The 5811-nt window shown below is 35.4% G+C and overlaps 1 pseudogene; it reads right to left on the bottom strand.

The window, feature by feature from the left end:
• Positions 1-2939: 2939 nt before the first annotated feature.
• Positions 2940-3316, bottom strand: LOC141507726 (GEL complex subunit OPTI pseudogene; annotated as a pseudogene).
• Between the last annotated feature and the right edge of the window lie 2495 nt (positions 3317-5811).

Genomic DNA, 5811 nt, shown 5'->3' with positions numbered 1-5811 from the left:
AATGTTTATCAATGCCCTTTGTAAATGTTCTCTAGCCAGTTCTTTAATATGTCTTGGAATTTTAACAAAAAACATGTCAAGTTCACATTTTTATCTTTTGCTTCCTTTTTTTCTTTTTGGAAAATAAGGATAGTTGTCAAAGATCACTTAGCTTTGCAATGAAATCTCACTCCCCTGTCATTTATTACTTGGAAAACTATTATAGATTGTACACCAGAGGCTGGAGATTCTACTTGAGAAGAATTAGTCTCTACTTGAGTTTCAATTCCATATTCTAAATATTCTCCTGTTTCCCAAGTTAATAACAATATATTTGACCAAAAAAGTTATTGCATAAAAGGAATGAAAGGAATACATTTTAAATTATTTTACATTTTCTCCATATTTAAAAAAAAATAGGTATAATCAACACAACTACCCAAAGCAGATATGCCCTTTCCTTTTTTTTTGAGGGTTCTCTTGTCCCCAAGATGTTATAAAAAAAAATAAAAGACAACTTTTTATGAAGGTTGACTGTTTATTGTGTTTACTCTTTATCTTTATTTTTTGTCTTAATTTATTGTCAGCATAAACACATTTTGTACTTTAACACTTAGGACATGCTTCTTACAAAATTATTTAATCTGTTAGTTAAAGTATAGAAAAATTTAAGTTTGTTGATGATTTCCTAGAATAATCATATTATTTTATTTAAGCAGAGCTTTTATTTTAACTTATCCATTAGAATCATTTGCATTAGTGCTGAATTTCAGTGCTTTGAATTTTAAATCTTTCTTGAATTGATTTCCTCTGTAGAATTTTAGGTCCTAGATAAATAAGTAAGAACATATAATTAAGTCTTGACTATGTATCCGATACCATACTAGACAATGGGAATACTCAACTACTCAAATGAGCTGTGATGTCATAGATATTAGAATTACAACTAATTTTTACCTGCCTATCCTCTAGAACTATCATCTCCATTTAAATAGGAACTCTTGGAAAATAGGTACTATGATAATCCTCATATACTCCGACTTCCTAACACAGTACCTCAGAAATTCAGCAAGTACTTGATGATTGTTTTTCTGATTGTACAGGAAAAGCTTCTTATCCATTACTTAATTCAGTGTTCAGTTTTCCTCCTTTTTCCCTTTAGAGATAGTACTAGTTCAGTTTGAATAATAAATACCCTAAAGTGGTCACATATATTCAAATGAACACTATTTCAAATGACTGAAACTGATTGTTGTAGTTTGCATAATTAAAATTTCAAGTGTGAATTTCAATATCTGCTATTATATCATGAGTTTCATTAATACTAACAAGGAACTAGTTTTATTTTTTATCACATTCTCTTATCCTCTTATCTCCTGAAAGAGGTAAAATTTCCTCTTTTGCTTTTTAATTTGGGTTTTCCCATGAAGAACTTCTATTCACATATCCAATTCTCATTGAAAAATTGGAGCATAGAGACATGTTTAGACAATATATTTGCTTGATTTTGGGGTAGATCTACCTTCTTTTTCTATTTTTGTTTCTGTCATTTGGCACTGAAAGAAAAACCTAAAAACTAAAAACAAGAACATAATCCATTCCCTTTAGGTAACAATTAAATTATTTTTACTTCCTATAATTTGGAAGTCAAATTTTAAATGTTCTTTCATTCCTACTAGGAGATAAATTTTCATGCAAACTAAAAGGGACAATCTTTAAATGTATCAGAATTATTCCCTTCTCAACAAACACTTTGGAGTTCCTTTTATGTATGAGCAGATTCCTTTCTTTTCTTATTTCTGCCACATTTCATAAGCTTGTTTTTAAGAACAATTCCTACTAAATCTTATTATAAGCAAGTTTCTTTCTCTACTATTTGTCAAGAGAATTCATAAAATATATTATATCTACACTTGTGTATATATTTAATTATTATTCAACTTTTATTTAATAATTCTTTCTTCTGCTCTTTTCTCTTATTCTATTAATAATTAGCTAACTTTTTGCCTTTCTACAATCATAAGGTGTTCTGAGTTAATCTGTGGACAGGTTCCAATTCTGCCACTAACTTTTTTGTGTAATAGCAATCATATCAATTCATTTTATTGCATTTTTCTAGGTTTTTTTTTTTTGCAAGGCAAACGGGTTTAAATGGCTTGCCCAAGGCCACACAGCTAGGTAATTATTAAATGTCTGAGACCGGATTTGAACCCAGGTACGCCTGACTCCAGGGCCAGTGCTTTATCCACTACGCCACCTAGCTGCTCGTTTTATCATTGCATTTTAAAAGAGAGCTTCCCTCAAGGAAATTATACTCTATAATAAGTAAGACAATATATGATATATAATGTTAAAAACTTCGTGGATCTTTTATCAAGTAGAATTTGATACCAGTGGCTTTCTGAATGTGCTTACATTTGAAGTTAGGGGATCAATTTTTTAAATAAGATCCGGTTTATTCAAGTTCTCTTAAAACATTTTACAATAGAAACTCTCAGACATGTCCTGTATTATGAACCACACACATTCTGCCATGCTTTGTCCAAAAACAACTCAAAACACCATAAAATGCCATTGATATCTTTAAAATTGTGTGTCTGATGCACGGCCGAGGAAGATGAGACAATTTCACCTTTCATTCAGATCCTAAGATAAATGGAATCACTAGATCCATTCATCCAACAGGTATTAGTGATGGGTAGTCCAGAAAGGCATGGACAATGGTGGTGATGGAACAGTTCAGTAATGCTTTCAATATAGGGATGGATCATTTAAAAATTCCAAGACACGACACTGGTAGAAAACACTGGTAACCAACGCACGCACTGATTCTCAGTTTGGGAGAAAGGGCATCACTATCTCCTTGTGGCCGAAATGCCCCTGACCACTGGCACGCTGCTGGCCTGTGATTAGAATGTCCTTTTGAGTAAACGGTGCTAGCAGGGGTGGGCTGCAGGCTGTCAGGCATAGTGGATGGCAGTGTAAAAGATGGTCCAACAACCATCAACAATGCAGAAGACGTCATAAAACCTTCTTTGGTGAGTTCCCACGTCCCACCATAATCTTCCTCATCAATTTGTTGGAAGCTGCTGAAGTAGAGGTACAAGATTCCAGCACGGATCAGGCAGAATCCCGCTGTTCCCACCAAGCCCTTCAGTGGCGCCACTCCCCAAATGACGCCCCGAACAAGCGCAATCATCTGTCGGAACCAGCAGATCACCTCTAAAGACTCATCCTTGTCCTCCCAGGCCAGCGCTTTGCCCCAGGCCGAGCCCTTCGGGGCGCCCTTGGCCAGATGCGGCTGCGGCGGCTCCTCCTTCTGCCTCCCGCCGCTCATCCTCCCCGCGTCCGTCCGTCCGTCCGTCCGTCCATCAGTCCGTCCGCGCTGGCGCTGGGCCGGGCCTGGAGCCCTGGAGCCTCCCTGTCCGGGGTCCCGCGGCCCCCCAGGCCGGCTCCCACTGCGGGCGCCCTTCAGCTCAGCGGGCGGGGAGCGCCGGAGCGGGGGCGGGGGGCTGGGAGGAGGGGATCGATTCTTTAATCAAACATTTACTACTTTGATGATCATGAATAAATTGCAACATCTCAAATCCTCAATTTTCTTATTTGTTATTGGAGGAGGATGATGATACCTCAAAAGACTAGTATGAGAAAGGACTTTTGCAATATTAAAACAGCCACATCTACGTGAATTTCTATTATTCTTTACATTTGTCTCTCTTTCCCCAATATAGTTTTCTTTTAAGTATTTTTTTTTGCAAGTAAATGGGGTTAAGTGGCTTGCCCAAGGCCACACAGCTAGGTAATGATCAAGTGTCTGAGACCGGATTTGAACTCAGATACTCCTGACTCCAGGGCCAGCACTTTATCCACTGCACCACCTAGCCACCCCTCCCTAATATAATTTTAAAGTTTGCATCAACTCAGAAATTAATGTACTTTACTTTTTTTGTCTTCTTTATATTTTTACATTCAATGTCTCTTGGAGTAGAGAAAAAAATTTTGGATTTTTGAAGGAAAAGACATGTATAAAATGTCTAGACCTTCCACTTATTGAGAAGGAATCTTTGGTCTTATTACTCTGTCCCACCTACTTTTGTCATTTGGAAAATGATGTTTGTGTGTGGGGGCAGGAGGGGCAATAGTACTGTATTTTTAGATTTAGATGTGGAGGATATCCTAAAAATAATACAATCTGACTTATCTCACAGGGGTTTGCATGTGTTATTTTTAAAAATTTCATATAAAAGTTCTGTTGATCATGTATGCATAAAAGTAAAATTAAGGGTAAATCAGTTAATAGCTCTGAGGCAATGACTCTTTCACAAGAAACTAATTATCTTTTCTGACACTGGAGCTCAACAATCAGAGCATTGCCACTGCTGGTCAGAGAACAAGGTGGCCATGGGGGCAGGTATTGGAAGACAATGGGAAGGTTAATTTATTTTAACCCCCTAAGCAGTTTCAAATATCAAGGCAAAAGCCATTATCTCACACATGGCCTCCTTTGATTAGATATTAATCTTTCAATAATTTAAGTTTATTAGTACATATGTGTCAAATCAACTAGTTGAGAAATGCCAGCAATCTGAAATCAACAGGCAATATCCCAGAGGTATGACAGATTTAGAAAAGCAACCAAATGAGAACATGTGGATGTGCAAAGGAAGCCAGATATAAATTAACTACGACTTTATCAAGGTTCTACAAGGAAAACAGATTTAATAATCACCTTCAAACATTTCCCTCTATACTTAAATTCTATCTCTTCCTGGGATCTATTTAATTAAATTGTCCTTACACAAAATCAATAATTAGTCACTATGAAGATAGTTGAGAGATTTTAAGGTCATCCTGAGCCATAAGAGCTCAGCACAACCAAATGTCTGAGTACTTTAAAAGGTAAACTCAGATTTAATAAGTTTTCCCCTCATAGTTTCATGAATTTGAAAGATGCAGAACAAGAGAATGTTAAAATTAAAAAGATTATTTGAAAATGAACCATAGAATGTCAGAGAATGAAAAGAAAACTGGCATAATAAAAGAACCGCAGCAAGTCCAATCAGTCTCATTTAACAGAAAAACAGACTGAGGACCCAAAGGGGAGTAGACTTGCCTATTACCATAGAGTAAGCTAAAAGGTATTCATATTCTCTCGAAGTCATTCCAGTGTTCTATTCACTATTACAAGCTGTCTTAATTTATATATATATATATATATATGTATATATATATATATATATATATATATATGTATATATATATGCATATATATACATATATATGTGTGTGTGTATAATATGCTATATTATGGAATATTAATATGCCATATTAATTGTTATGACATTTTGAATAAGAGGTTATCTGTCTCTCTCTTGAAAACTTTTGACAGCTAATTCAGTACCTCAGATATAACCCATTCACTGTTTTGAGAAGCTCTAGAGAATCCATTCTTTTGTTGATCCCTTAATATATGCTAGAACATCCACCCATTTGCCTTATTTTTGCCCTTTGGAACCAATCAAAATCTTCAACATCTCTACCATATGAGATATAGCCACATGATTATACACAGATAAAAATTTATATTTACTGAAAAAATCTTTTAATATTTTTGAAGGTACTAGGAAAAATGACATGAAATAATTGTACAATTTTAGATTCTTCATGGCACTGTTCATTTATTCCTTCCTTGCTGCTTAGTTGTTTAAGTTATGTCTGACACTTCATGACCCATATGGGATTTTCTTGGCCAAAAATAGAGAAATGTTTTGTCATCTCCTTCTTCAACTCATTATATAGTTGAGGAAACTGTGAAGTAAGATTTAAACTCAG

Source organism: Macrotis lagotis, chromosome 1 (genome assembly GCF_037893015.1).
Source record: "Macrotis lagotis isolate mMagLag1 chromosome 1, bilby.v1.9.chrom.fasta, whole genome shotgun sequence".
In the NCBI taxonomy this organism is placed as follows: Eukaryota; Metazoa; Chordata; class Mammalia; order Peramelemorphia; family Peramelidae; genus Macrotis; species Macrotis lagotis.
The sequence above is the reverse complement of the archived record's forward strand: the minus strand, read 5'-3'. Positions and strand labels throughout refer to the sequence as shown.